The sequence below is a fragment of the Myotis yumanensis genome, unplaced genomic scaffold (assembly GCF_028538775.1).
Source record: "Myotis yumanensis isolate MYYU_CA2020_CCGP unplaced genomic scaffold, mMyoYum1.0.hap1 SCAF_3, whole genome shotgun sequence".
Lineage (NCBI taxonomy): Eukaryota > Metazoa > Chordata > Mammalia > Chiroptera > Vespertilionidae > Myotis > Myotis yumanensis.
In genome coordinates, this window is record NW_027223754.1 from 51,377,629 (window position 1) to 51,391,687 (window position 14,059).

Consider the following 14,059-nt stretch of genomic DNA (forward strand, 5'->3'; position numbering starts at 1 on the left):
AATTTCAGATCATTTGGTATATCACCATTAAAAGGTTCAATCAGGTTTCTGATCAGTTTGATAGTGGCTATTCTTAATTCTCACATTAGCATTAGACTTAAGACTAAATGTACTTAAGACTAAATGTTATGTCAGTGGGACTTTACTGTGAAGTTTAATAAATTAATCATTTTCTTCAGATTTGAAAAGTGATAAATAAAATTGGAGTCATAGGATATTGATGCACAATTTAAGGATTAAGTTTTTCATTAATCAATTGTAAATAATGAATTATCATATTAGGTGTTGATTTCCTAGTATAAAACTGAAAGAATAAAAGTATGTTCTCCAGCTAAAAGAAAAAATCAACATTCAGTGATTCTTTGATATCATATGAATGTGCAAATATATATTTGCATAAATGATGTAAGATGATATGGATTATATGCATACACAACAACAAAAAACATGTTGTCTTCTTGTATTTGGATGTAGGTATCTGTGTAGTAATGTAGAAATTGATTTATCTTCTTTATAGCAATATATATATGTATACATATATATAGTATATATACATTTTTTTTCTACTATAGTTGTGAACCCTCATGGCATAAGTCAAAGACTCATCTTAGATTAACAGGTGAAAATCTTCTAAATAACTGTCATTAGGTCAAATTGAATACACACATGCACACTCAAACACACTCTTTGTGCACATAAACATCAAGTCAAAGTTAAAAAATAATACTTGGAATAAGTATATTTGTGATTCACTTTGTGTTTTAGTTTTGAGTACACAAACACATCCATGTGTAACAAATAAATACAAAGCATACAGATGTTGATATGCTCCTTCATAAATAAAGACAGATGACTTCAAGTTGCAAATGATTTCTCACATGTCCATAAACCTTCAGCATATGCCATTCCATCAACACACTCAGCTGAAGACTTTGCTTTCCATTTCCCTGAGAAAGAAAAACCATCTGTTCCTCAACCCTGCCTTTCCTTCAGCTATCAAGAAAGACCTGCTCTAGCTTCTTGTAAAAGCCAGAATTTTAATATGTGGAAAAACTCAATATCATTTCCCCAAATTCCCTTGCATCTGACATTTTCAATTTCTTCTCTATTTTCCCCAAATAAGTTAGACATATGCTAGTACTTATTTTGTTAAAAAAAAGTATCAGTCAGGAGATGAAGGTTAATCAATCACGTAATCAAGGTTCACATATACAGTAATAAACTGTGTGGATAGCGTGTACCCTTGATATGAATAGAGGAGAATGACATTTCATCTCTGTGGTCTCTCTCAAAACTCAGAAAGCCATTTTAATCATGAGATAAACAGCAGGCAATCCTAATTGCCAGACATTCTACAGTATACCTAACCAAGACTCTTGAAAACTATCAAGTTCATCAAAAACAAGGAAAATTGGAGACATAACAGGAGACATGACAACAAAATATATCTTGGAATTTAAGGAAGAGACATTGGATGAATCCAAAGAAATATGGATAAAATATGAACTTTAGTTAATAATTTCTTAATATTTGTTCACTAATGCTAACAAATGTACCATAGTGATGTATGATATCAACAAATAGAGAAATGAGAATTTCTCTGGTATTTTTGAAATATTTCTCTGAGCCAGACCAGAGGCTGCACCTAGGGATTAGGCCTGCCCTCTGCCACCCGGGAGAGGGCCTAAGCCAGCAGGTCGTTATCTCCCGAGGGGTCCCAGACTGTGAGAGGGCACAAGTGGGGCTGAGGGACAAACCCCGTCTACACTAATAAAAGAGAAACATGCAAATTGGTGTCACTCTGCTACACCTGCAAGCCACACCCAACACCCAATTAGGAGTTAGTATGCAAATTAGATGGCTTGGGTTGCCCCCGGCAATGGAGGAAGCCAAGCTTCCCGCCTGCCCTGGCCAGCCCTGGCCTCCACTCAAGACTACAAAGTTTCAATTATAGAAGATAAATAAATCCCAGATACCTACTTCCCTCCACTCAAGGAGGTGCTGAAAAAAAAGAAAAAAGAAAAAAAGGAAGGGCTGGGAACTTGTGTTGCTGGGGGCTGTGGCCAGCCTGCAAACAGCCATCAGCCCCTCACCCAGGCTTGCCAGGCACCCCAGCAGGGACCCCCACCCTGAAGGGTGTGTGGCCAGCTTGAAAACAACCCTCAGTCCCTCACACATGCTGGCCACACCCTCCCAGTGGGGACCCTCACCCCATGCAGGTGTGGCTTGCCTGCAAACCACCACAGGCCCCTCGCCCAGGCTGCCCCACGCCCCAAGGGAACCCCCACCTTGATCCGGGACACTCTTCAGGGCAAACCAGCCGGCCCCCACCCATGCACCAGGCCTCTATCCAAACTAATAAAAGGGTAATTAGACTGGAAGACCTTCCAGGAGACCTTCCAGACGTTCTTTTAGACAAAGCCATGGTGGCAGGGCTGAGGTAGAGGTGGTTAGAGGCCAAGAGGGGATGGCAGTTGTGGGTGATCAGGCTGGTGGGGGGCAGGGCCATTGCAGATAAACAGACCAGAAGGGGTCCAGTTGGGGGCAAGCAGGCCGCCAGTGTGGGTCAGCTGGAGGTGATCAGACAGCGGGGGCTGGCAGATTGGAGTGAGCAGGCCAGCAGGAGGGCAGTTGGGGGCAAGCAGGCCAGTGGGGAGGGAAGGTGGAGACAAGCAGGCCAGCAGGGGGGAAAGTTGGGGGTGAACAGGCTGGCAGGGGAGGCAATTGGGGGTGAGCACACTGGCACAGGGGGGCAGTTGGGGGTAATCAGGCTGATGGGAGGCATTTGTTGGCAAGCAGGCTGGCGGCAGGAGGCAGTTGGGGGCGAGCAGGCCAGCAGGTAGAGTGGTTATGGGCAATCAGTCAGGCAGGCAGGCAGGTGAGCAGTTAGGAGCCAGCAGTCCTGGATTGTGAGAGGGATGTCCAACTGCCGGTTTAGGCCCGATCCCTGTAAACCAGCAGTAGGACATCCTTCGAGGGGTTCCAGATTGGAGAGGGTGCAGGCTGGGCTGAGGAACACCCCCTCCACCATGCATGAATTTTGTGCACTGGGCCACTAGTCATATATATGCTATAATCTTTACATGTTTATTTTGTCTATAACAGTTTTTTTTATGATTATATCCTGAGGAACTAGAACAGAAAAACATAAATAACATAAAAATGTGTTAGACAGTCACATTTAAATATAAGTAATAGTTGAGACAAATATAAGCCACAAGAGACAAAAGCAATGCTTCAGAAGCTCATAGAATAATTTCCCACACACTGATTAACTTCTCGCTAAGTGCCTTGAGAATTTGAATGATTGGTCTTATATTCTAATAGTGATCTTAACTATCTATTCAGGTGGCACTGTTTAATGAACAATAGATTGTGTCTATGACTATTAACATCATATTCTACCAGTCATAAAATGTTTCCTAATGGTAAATGAAGTTTTTGCAGAAATCAATTTAATTTTGTCAGTTACACTAATTATTTAGAAATATGAATGATATCTATGTTTGTTTCTCTGTTTACTTAACCCTTCTAAACTTTCTAAAGCCGTACATTAAAGACTATCTTAAAGCACACCTTATTTTAGGCAATGTGGTAACCTAATGGAAATATACACTGAGTGGCCAGATTATTATGACCACCTGATGTTTGTAGGCAAATTAGCTATAATTTCACGCTGAAGTTGCTGGAGGGCCAGACCATTATAAACGTCTGAATAGCACAACATACCTAAGTATCATTGCTGATCAAGTTCATCCTATTATGTTGATGGCGTATACCAATGGAGATGGCTTCTTCCAACAAGACAATGAGCCATGCCATGGTGCTCATATTGTGCAGGAGTGGTTTCAAGAACATGAGGGAGACTTTACCTTGCTTAGGTGGCCCCCACAATCACCAGATCTCAATCCAATTGAGCATTTGTGGGACGAAGTTAAAAGAGCCATCAGGCAGCTGGTTCCACAACCATCAAACCTCACAGAACTGAACAGTGCTATTCATCAGGCATGGTGTCAGATTTCTCGCATCACCTTTCAACATCTCAAGGAGTCAATGCCAAGAAGAATTGCAGCAGTATTAAAGGCAAAAGGTGGCCCAATGAAGTACTGATGGAGTGGTCATAATAATCTGGCCACTCAGTGTATATAGACTTAACATATATTTTTGTTATATAACATATGTAATATGATATGTATAATAATTATTATGGTTTTAGTGTATGTATACACATATATAATAACTATATAAAATTATTTATAATATATAGTTATATATGTACTTTTATCCATAAAAATGTAATTGTATATATTTGTGTGTGTGTGTATATGTGTGTGTGTATATATATATATATATATATATATATATATATATACTTATTTATTTATCTGTTATATCGCTCTTAAGAAAAAGGTAATGAGTAATTATAGTCACTTACACCAAGAGTTATCTGTGCAAGATTTTATGATAGCATATGGATAGGGCACTTATTCATAATTGAGGTCAAGGAAAATTTCAAGTGATGACATATTGAAAACTGAGTTTGATACTCTAGAAAATATTAGCTAATGAATAACTTGGACAGGGTATTCCAGAAAGTTAAAATAGTGACTATAACAAGTTGAGGACAAATAATGCTTTGAAATGAAGGACTTCCCATTCTAGATAATATGGTTTGGTTACAAAAGTCTAACTCTTCTGAAAACAACAAGAAAATTTGTTTGACTACAAAAGCAGCCAGGAATTGAGGAACCTAATCTCTGGAGATAGAAGAAATACTGAGGTGAGCCTAATTTGCTACTCTGATTTTTCCTTTCAATCATTTCTTCATTAGTAAGCAACACTGTGCAAGAAGTTTACAAGTAGAGAGTTGTGCACAAAGCATTAGATAAGCAGAGCTTTCAACAGTTTCATGAATTCAAGGGGGATAGTGCAGTATAAGAGATAAACTAATGAATTTAAGGAGGTTAGTAAAAGCTTCACAGAAATGATATTTGAACTGAGTTTTGAAAATGAGTATTAATGTAATAAAGGGATGCATAACCAAGCCAACAGAGAAAAACAAATAAGTAAATCACTCATGTGTTTCAAAGTGAATAATAAATAGTCCTATATTTTATCATGGGATTAAAGTGGCAAAGGGGAGAGGTAAAAAAAAAAGATATGATAAAAAATAAATTGACAGCTCTTGTGTTATGATGATAATTTTAATCTGTCATATTAATTAAAAGTTTTAAAATTATTAACATTCTATTCAAAGAAAATATTACATGGATCCCCACTATTTATGATAAAAAAATCCACTCAGACCTTATAAACCTGTGAGATATAATTATTAATAATAATTAAAATAGTCTAAAAGTCTGATTTGTTCATCTTTTCACAGAATAGATAGTTAGAAATATGTATATTTTAAATGGGACACATTCTTGGCATTTTGATACTTATTGAAACATTCTATATATAGAGAAATACTTTTCCATTAGTTCCTATATTCAGACCAGTCCTTGAGTTCTCTAAATAAAGTACCATCTGTTTATACTTTATGTATATAAACTTTAAGTATTCTGTCTGCCAACAATCTCATCTATAGTTAAAGAGACATGAAGCAAAGACCTTGAGAAGGAAAAACCATCTTTTTTAAATATCCAGTAGAACATGGTGCAGCACACAACATAGAGCCCAAGAAAATAATTAGGATATGACTGTAGCACTTGCTTTCCTTTTCTTAAGCAACAGCATTAGACTGCCTGCTCATACTGCTTTACTCCCTCACTCTGACACTTTTGGTCTTTAATGACAATCTGCATATATTTATCACATAATTATGAAGCTTAATTTTTCTCTGCTATAACTCGACTCCCTAGACTGCATTTTTCTCATTTTGGACATGATTAAGTTTCTTCTTGACTACTTCAATTTAGCAAAGTTATGCTGAATTCTAATTCTCTTCAGGATGGACTGTGCATAAACTAATATATATTATTTCAAGTATAGTCATTCCATAATGCTAAAGAATTCTCATTAAAAATAGTAAAAAAAAATGCCCTTTTAGAAAAATTTTACATTGTCATGGATGAATGCTTGTGAGAATGAATTATTTCCCTATGAATTCATAACAGAACTGTGATATTTTATTAGTTAAAGAAAATTAACTTCTTATGGTTAATATATATCAATGAATTGATTTCTTGCTATTTCTGCTGCCATTCCCTTGAATTTCTATTGAATATTATTTTTTCAGAATTATTTGATAAATAATAATATATTTGTTTAATGTATACAGGACTTTCATTTTCTGTTTATAAAGAAAAAAGAGGATAAATCATTAGAATAAAATTAAGATTAACAGGTACACTACTTGCTTTTGTAAAACTGTTTACCATTATCAATTTTCTAGAATTAGTTGGTTAGTTGAGAACTATTATGCACATTGCACAAAGGTTATCAATGAGTTAGTCTATTACTGTGTAGTACAGTAATAGTATACTATGGCAAATATTATGGCAGATTTCAGATTTTTCAATTACCTTTTCTGGAAGATGGAAGCAATACTGCCTATTTAAAGGGACTTTATAAAAATTAATATAACATCTGTAAAATATACAGTATATTATGTGGCACAGGGAAGGATGGCAAGGAGACCCAATAGGGAGGGCTACTACGTGAAGGACTGAAATAAGGGAAAACCAGGAGATACAATGTGAAAGAAGTCTAGGAGAGGATAGTTTCAAAGGTGCAATATGGACATTTTTTCTAATAAATGCTCTGCCCTGTGCAATGTGATTTCCACCTGTAACCTTATACAATATCAGTAATAAGAAAGAAATTAGAAAATATTTGCAAAGATGAAATTTCTTAAGAAAACCAGTGAGAGACTAAATCTATCATTTTGGTATAAACCATATAGATGAAAGAATACATGACAATTTAGACTTTCTGTTGGTGTTATTGTTAGTTTATTATGCTAAAAAAATCTCTTTACTTGGAAGATATTTTTTCTGGATATCTCATGCTCAGTCTCCTGGTGTCTGAAAGCAGAGAAATTAAAGAAATGGGGAACATCTCATCTTAACCAAAACTCTCAGGAGGGCTTGTACCTAGAAACTGAGTTTGATAAGAGGCAGGGTAGCAGCAGAATAGATCAGAGGAGGAGCTGGACTGCTGGCATCCAACACCCACAGCTGTCAACCAAAGGCTTCCCAACTCTGACCAGCAGTGGGATAGAAATCAGATTCAAATCTGAGACAATTGAGGGGACATCACCATCTCTAAGCTTTAAATCACCACCCCCCCCAATCAGTATTGCTATTGGTGGGCAGGGAGTTATCCTCCTATTCAGTGATGTTTTAAGAGACATTAATCTACTCAGGCTCTGTTGGGAGGGGTTTTGTGAGACAGACACTATCCTTGCCTTCAAAGAGAACAGCCCAATGGATTCATTAACATGGTAGGAAAAGCATGAAAGAATCACTGGAATTAGGACATGCATATAGAATTATTAAGGAAAAATGTTGGTAGGCTCTCTCTGAGCAGTGGACCTTGTAAAATAGGTGTTATGCAAAAATAAATAAAGTAGATGTATGTGTGTTCAAGTAACTTTGGTAAACTGTGTTCAATGAAATTAATGGGTGTCTTTATTACAGGACTTTTCAGTGCTTTTAATGTGATGCTGTGTGTGACCTGTAACTCTCGCTGGCCAGAATCTTCTGGGAAGCATGTCAAAAAGACAAATGTACCACAGACCTATCAAATCCGAATCCCCAGAAGTGAGGCTCAGGAAAGTTAGTTGAGAGATGTTAAGCATACAGCATCATGGTTAAGCACACGGGTCCTAAGGAGATACTGCTAGGGCAGGAAAGGGGGATATGGATTCTTGGCTGTGCCATTTGCTGTCATCCTTTGATCATGGGGTTTATTATCTCTTTGCCTAAGTTTACTTATGTTCAAAACTCGGATAAAGATCATATATATAGATATATATACATATATATTTAATGTTGTTTTGAGATCAAATGTGCAAAACTATGCATACAGCCTATAGAATGATTACTAATACATATCAGTTATTTAATGTGTCTATTTGTTGAGAAAAATCTATATTAACAAGTTTCATACATACACCAAATTATCATTGAAATCTGGCAAATGTGGCTATAAATAACAAAAAAAGACTGTGGAATATAAATATGACCATAATATAAATAACAATAAATTTAAGCAATTTGAATAATGAAGATAATGGATGTAGTGGGGTTAATAAACCAAGAGGGGGGAAATGTAATATTTATTTATTTATTTATTTTGTTTATATACTAGTGCAATTATAGTTAACGCCACCTGGTTTTTATTTTTTTAGATTTTAAGCCAACCTAGGATACTGACTTGAATGGAGGTGCAGCAGTATGCTACAGAATAATAGGGGAAATTGGAATAAATGGCAGTCTTACTCTTACTTTGAAGTTAGAAGCACTCTGAGAGAAAAATTTGTGTAGAAAAGTTACTGTGGAATCAGAAAATAGAGGAAAATGAATGAAAAAATTTGAAAGAGAAGGGGTCAACACAGTGTACAGCAATGGGAGTTACTGCTGCAGCTAACCGAGGTCACGTCTCACTGGGGCCTTCTGGAAATGTGTTTAGAAGCCAATTTAGTGCTGGAAACACATGAGAAGTGAAGGATCTGACATATCTGTCGATCTAGTTTTTTCCACCATATGGTAATTCTCCAGCAACTTCAGCCTGCCCCAATTAGGACCAGACATGTCTCTGCATCCAGAGAATGTCCTCGGGCAGTGTCTTCTGTTTGTTCTGGAATGAGGCACTTCACTCCTCATTCTTAGATCCAAGCAAGATGGATGCCTGACAAGGACCCACCTTTTAGAGAATACTGTATACCACGAACTCCCAAACACAGAGAAGACTTTTTCCCCACTTTGGGACTCTATATGAAACATTTTGTGAGTTTGGTTACGGTTAAGTATATGGGCTTTCAGGAGAAGGTTGTTGTGAGTGGAACCGAGCCCTCCATGTCATGGAATGTGAAGCAAAGAACAAAGGAATGAATGTGAAGCAGGAAAAGAACCACAACTTGTCTGTGAAACCAAGGAAAAAGTATGAGTGGCTGCTTTTGTTGGACAGTGTGAGTAAAAAAAAAAAAAAATTAAAATATATAATGGCAATAACAGGAAAAACGGTACCAGATTCCAGAGAATGTCTATGAGTAGAAGAATAGAATTTATGAAAAGATGAAATCTGTTATTAGGACTTGGGAACTTGAAAACAGAAAGGAACAAGCTACTATTTGGACTAGATATGTGTTGGGAAGAGTTCAATTTTGCATAATAATTCTTGGAGTACATGTGCCTGAGAAGTTTTAAAGTTTAGTGTTGGAAGTGTTTGGAAGTCTCCAGGCCAAAAACAGAGTGGAGCTTTTATAGAAAGGAAAGATGATGGGAAAGAAGAAAAAAATGAGATGGGATTTGGTCATTGAGATTTTGCGGTGTGTTGCCCAAAGAACGGTGTATTTGGAAGTCAAAGTGATATTAAGAATAGTTCCAGTAATAAAAAAAATAATTTAAAGAGGTTTATTCTCTGCTGAGTTGAAAGAATTAGGGATTGATTCTGAAATTTAAATAGTGTTATATATGAGACAGGCAGGGAATTGTGTAAATATTTGCCAGAAGAGAATGTAAATTTGGAGTTAGAGGTGGAGTACACTAAGGATTCTTATTGGAGATAAAGTTGGAAGGGCTCAGATGGTGGGAACAGGGCTTCAAGCCAGGAGAAAAGCAAGACACAAGCCAGAGCTGAAAGAAGAATGGAAACAAGCCAAGGCTATTACAAAGATAAAGTAGAATGAAAGTTTCAGAGACGGGAAGGAAAGAGAGATGGAGCCCACATGTGGCATTAGAGACTACAGAATGGAAAAGGATGGAAAGCAACAAGCTACTGCTGCTGAGTCCACAGAAGCTTTATTTTTCCAATAATTAGAACTTTAAGATACATATCATAAAAAATAAATAAAAATTAATGAAACAATAGACATTTCTTTAGTATATACCCTAAGCATACAATGGCCTAATGTGGAGGAAATGAACTTGATAGGATCACTATTCATCAAAACTTTATTCTCCTTAATATTACAATGATGTCATGTTTATCTTCTTATTATATTTTAATTTTTGGAGATAAAATAATTTTATCAGCTTGAATTAAGTCTTTAAATATGTAATATCACTACAGTTAAAATAAAAGAGAAGTATAAAAAACAAAAGATACTAGATTACAGTTAAATGAATAATTAGTTTTAGGGAAAAGGATAGGTTTCATTTTATTTTATTTTTATTCTACCACTCATCCTTCCTCAAATGGAGATTCCTTGCTTCAAAAATTAGACAGTTGCCGAAACCGGTTTGGCTCATTGGATAGAGCGTCGGCCTGCGGACTGAAAGGTCCCAGGTTCGATTCCGGTTGAGGGCATGTGCCTGGGTTGCGGGCACATCCATAGGAGATGTGCAGGAGGCAGCTGATCGATGTTTCTCTCTCATCGATGTTTCTAACTCTCTATCTCTCTCCCTTCCTCTCTGTAAAAAATCAATAAAATATATTTTTAAAAAAATTAGACAGTTGAATGAAAGTCCAAAGGAGAGACCAAATACCAATTTATCAATATTTAGTAAGCACCTAAATATTTGTTCCAGTTTTAGATAAAGCTTGATTGAAAAATCTGATCAACTTCAAGACACTTGAATGAGGTTTACTACTTTTTATTGCAAATCTAATTTACCAGTTGTAAAGGAAAGAGTCACAGAACTCTTCTTGAAAATCTGGGAGAGTAAGATGTGGAGAATCTGTTTACTATATCCATTCAAAAGGAAAGGGTGAAGTCCAAAGAGCTGACTTCAAGGGAACCAGTTAAATGTGGCCTAGTAGAGAATCAATATAAATCGTGTCTCTCCTCTTAAGGAAGTAGGCAGTGCTGGACCAGATGTGGGAAAGAATGTAGAAGCTTAAAACCCGACAGCAGGATTTTCATTCATTCATTCAATCATTCATCCATTCAATAAATATTTATAGTGTTCTATGTGCTAAGAATTTCCTAAATATTGGGGATGGATTTCTTGGAAGTCAAGATAGAGGCAGTCTCTACTTTGGGGGACTTTTCAACTCTAGTGGAAACAATAAAATAGTAACTAAGCAAGAAAATATCAGGAATTGGTTTATGCTATGTAGATAATGATTTGCCAGAATGAAAGAGTGACCAACATACTTCCTAGAGTAGAACAGACAGGTAGTTTACTCTGAGGGTGTGGAGGTTCAGCCGAGGCCTTGATACTAGGCCAACATCAATATTTCTGTGAAGAGAATATTCCAGTCAAAATAATTTTTAAAAAGAGATATTCACCATGTTATGGTGAAGAAGTTTGATTAACTCTAGGGAAAAAAAGACAGGCGGGGTAAGAGTAATTTAATGACTAAGTAACAGGACATGATTTTATAAGGGCAGGGCAAGAGCCATGCAGGGTCCCAGTAGAAAAGAGTACTTACTTTATATTTCATCCTAAGTTTAATGGAAAACCTTTTTAAGTTGTAAACAGGTAAATGACATAAACTTCTATTTATAATAATTTGAGTATATTGTCACAAACTAGCTAATAGGTTAATTAAACTGACAGATTTTTCATTTCATTTTATTTAGATTTTTGTTAATCCTCATCCTAGGATATTTCTTTCATTGATTTTTAGAGAGAGTGGAGGGAGGGAGGCAAGGGTTGGGTGGGTTGTGGGGAGAAAACGGAGAAAGAGATGTGAGAGAGACACACTGATTAGTTGCCTCCCTCAAGCACCCTGACTGACCAAGGCCAGGTACATGCCTTTGATCAGAAATTGAACCCTCGACCCTTCGGTGCACAGGCTGGCACTCTAACCACTTAGCAAAATCAACCAGGGCAGATTTTTCATTTAAAACAAATGACACAATTTATACCAGAACATGTGTTTATATATAGCAGCACTTACAAAACAAAATGTAAATCATTCTCTTCAACTTTTTTAGGAAATGAGGAAAGAAAAAGTCATCATATTTTTAACGATAATTTGTCAATCATTGATTGTTTGCTTTGAGACTGTATTTCTGCCCTGCTCTGCTTGGTTTCAAAGCCTGATCCTTGTAAATTGTACTTCCTGGTTCCCTGGTGAACTAGATTTCAGTTAAATTCCCTGTATGATAGACGCTGGCAAAATATTTGAGGGAAAACCAAGGTACTCTCTGCCCCTCTATGTCAAGTGGTGTCTTTTGCAGTGACTGCATGGACTCATGGAGAAACTCTGGCATAGTTATAGAATCTAGAATTTACCATGCTGCTAGAGCTCCCAACTTATAGTAACATCCATGTCTCTCTTGGAACCTTGAGCTCTGTAGGTGCAGTTCCTTAGACTGTTACAAATTTCTATGTCTCACCATCTTTGCCCTTTCATCTTTTTGCAACTGCTATAATCAGTTTCTCCTATTAAATTCCCTCTATTTAATAACATGGGTTAGTTTCTGGTTTGTTTTTGTTGTTGCTCCTCCCTCCCTCCCTTCCTCTTTCTTTCTTTCTTCCTTTCTTCCTTCCTTCCTTCCTTCCTTCCTTCCTTCCTTCCTTCCTTCCTTCCTTCCTTCCTTCCTTCCTTCCTTTCTTTCTTTCTTTCTTTCTTTCTTTCTTTCTTTCTTTCTTTCTTTCTTTCTTTCTTTCTTTCTTTCTTTCTTTCTTCTTTCTCTTTCTTTCCTTTTTTCCTGTTGTTGCACCTGAGTGATTTAAGTTCTTATTCTCTATCTGGCTTGTTTCAATATGATAGAAGAATTGTTTAGCTATTTACCTTATGCTTAGTATCATGCTTTACTTTTAATGAGCATTTACAATATTTGTGTTAATTTAATCCTTTAAAAAATTATAGGGTTCCCAGTGCTAAGTCCATCCAGAAATAAGGACATTAGACACTTACTGTGTTAGAGAACGGAACTTTTGCAGATGAGACTCATTGGTCTGGTTGACTAGGGTCAATAATTTTGTGATGCAAATGAAAGTTAAATGGTAAGTAGGCTTCTGTACTATAATCATCAAGGTGTAGAAATATCTACTCTTCAGATAAATTCCCTGAAATTTTATCATTATTTTAATAGCTGACTCCTTTAATATATAAACAGGTATGGAAAATCTAACACTTTAAGACATGCTCTCAGTGATTCATAATGTATTCCTTATAGATTTTATCAGATGCTCTCTTTTTCTAATAAACCAGAGTAGTAAAATGGAAATGAGATTTTGTGTGGGTTTAAGATACTAAGGATTTTGAGTCGGCTGTTTGTAGCATGGAGGTAAAAGATATTGAGAGGCTAATAGAAAGTATTAAAACAGAGTAACTAGGTGGAATGCAGATAGCAGAGGACATGATAAATGAGAAAGGGAGACTGAGAAACCCACTTAAGTAAATGTGTGCTAATCTGTCACTGGTATATATATTTCTGTAACACCTGTCATTATTAAGGACACATATCATGAATCATTAGCTTTTTGCCAACAGATCCTATAACAGGGATAGTCTTATGTTAGTCATGGGTTATCATCACTGAATGAATGAAGAAAGCAGGGAATTTATTATTCTACCTTTCTCCCTTTCTTCTTTCCCTCCATTTCCCCTCCCATTTCATCTCCCTTTCTTTATTTTTTTCTTCCTTCCTATATTCCTTCCTTTCTGTATTCCTTCCTTCTCTCTTCTAGGTGTAAACTAAATCTGAATATAAAGTGTCAGTTGAAAAAAGTTGAAGATATTAATCTATACAAAGTAACTTGTATTTTACTTGGGGACTCTAGGACTGTCTGAAAGGAAAAAAAACCTTAAAGAAAATAAAATATTTATTGATTGAAAATAATCAAATCTTTAGTGGTTAAAGTATAGACCCCATTAAAGACCATGCTTGGAAATGAAGAGCCTATCTCATGACATTCCAATGAGACCACTTTTGTGATGATAATGTTTTTATGTATATGTATAATATATAAATTATCCATGGATATTAAAA

General features: G+C 36.3%; 1 long non-coding RNA gene across 1 annotated transcript in view; it reads left to right on the plus strand.

Annotated features, from left to right (window-relative positions):
• Positions 1-10,080, plus strand: part of LOC139004981 (uncharacterized) — a 109,311-nt gene extending 99,231 nt beyond the window's left edge. Inside the window, exon 4 of the long non-coding RNA XR_011470634.1 lies at positions 8,357-10,080. This is a non-coding gene — a long non-coding RNA (uncharacterized lncRNA). The remainder of the gene's footprint in view (positions 1-8,356) is intronic.
• Positions 10,081-14,059: the final 3,979 nt, after the last annotated feature.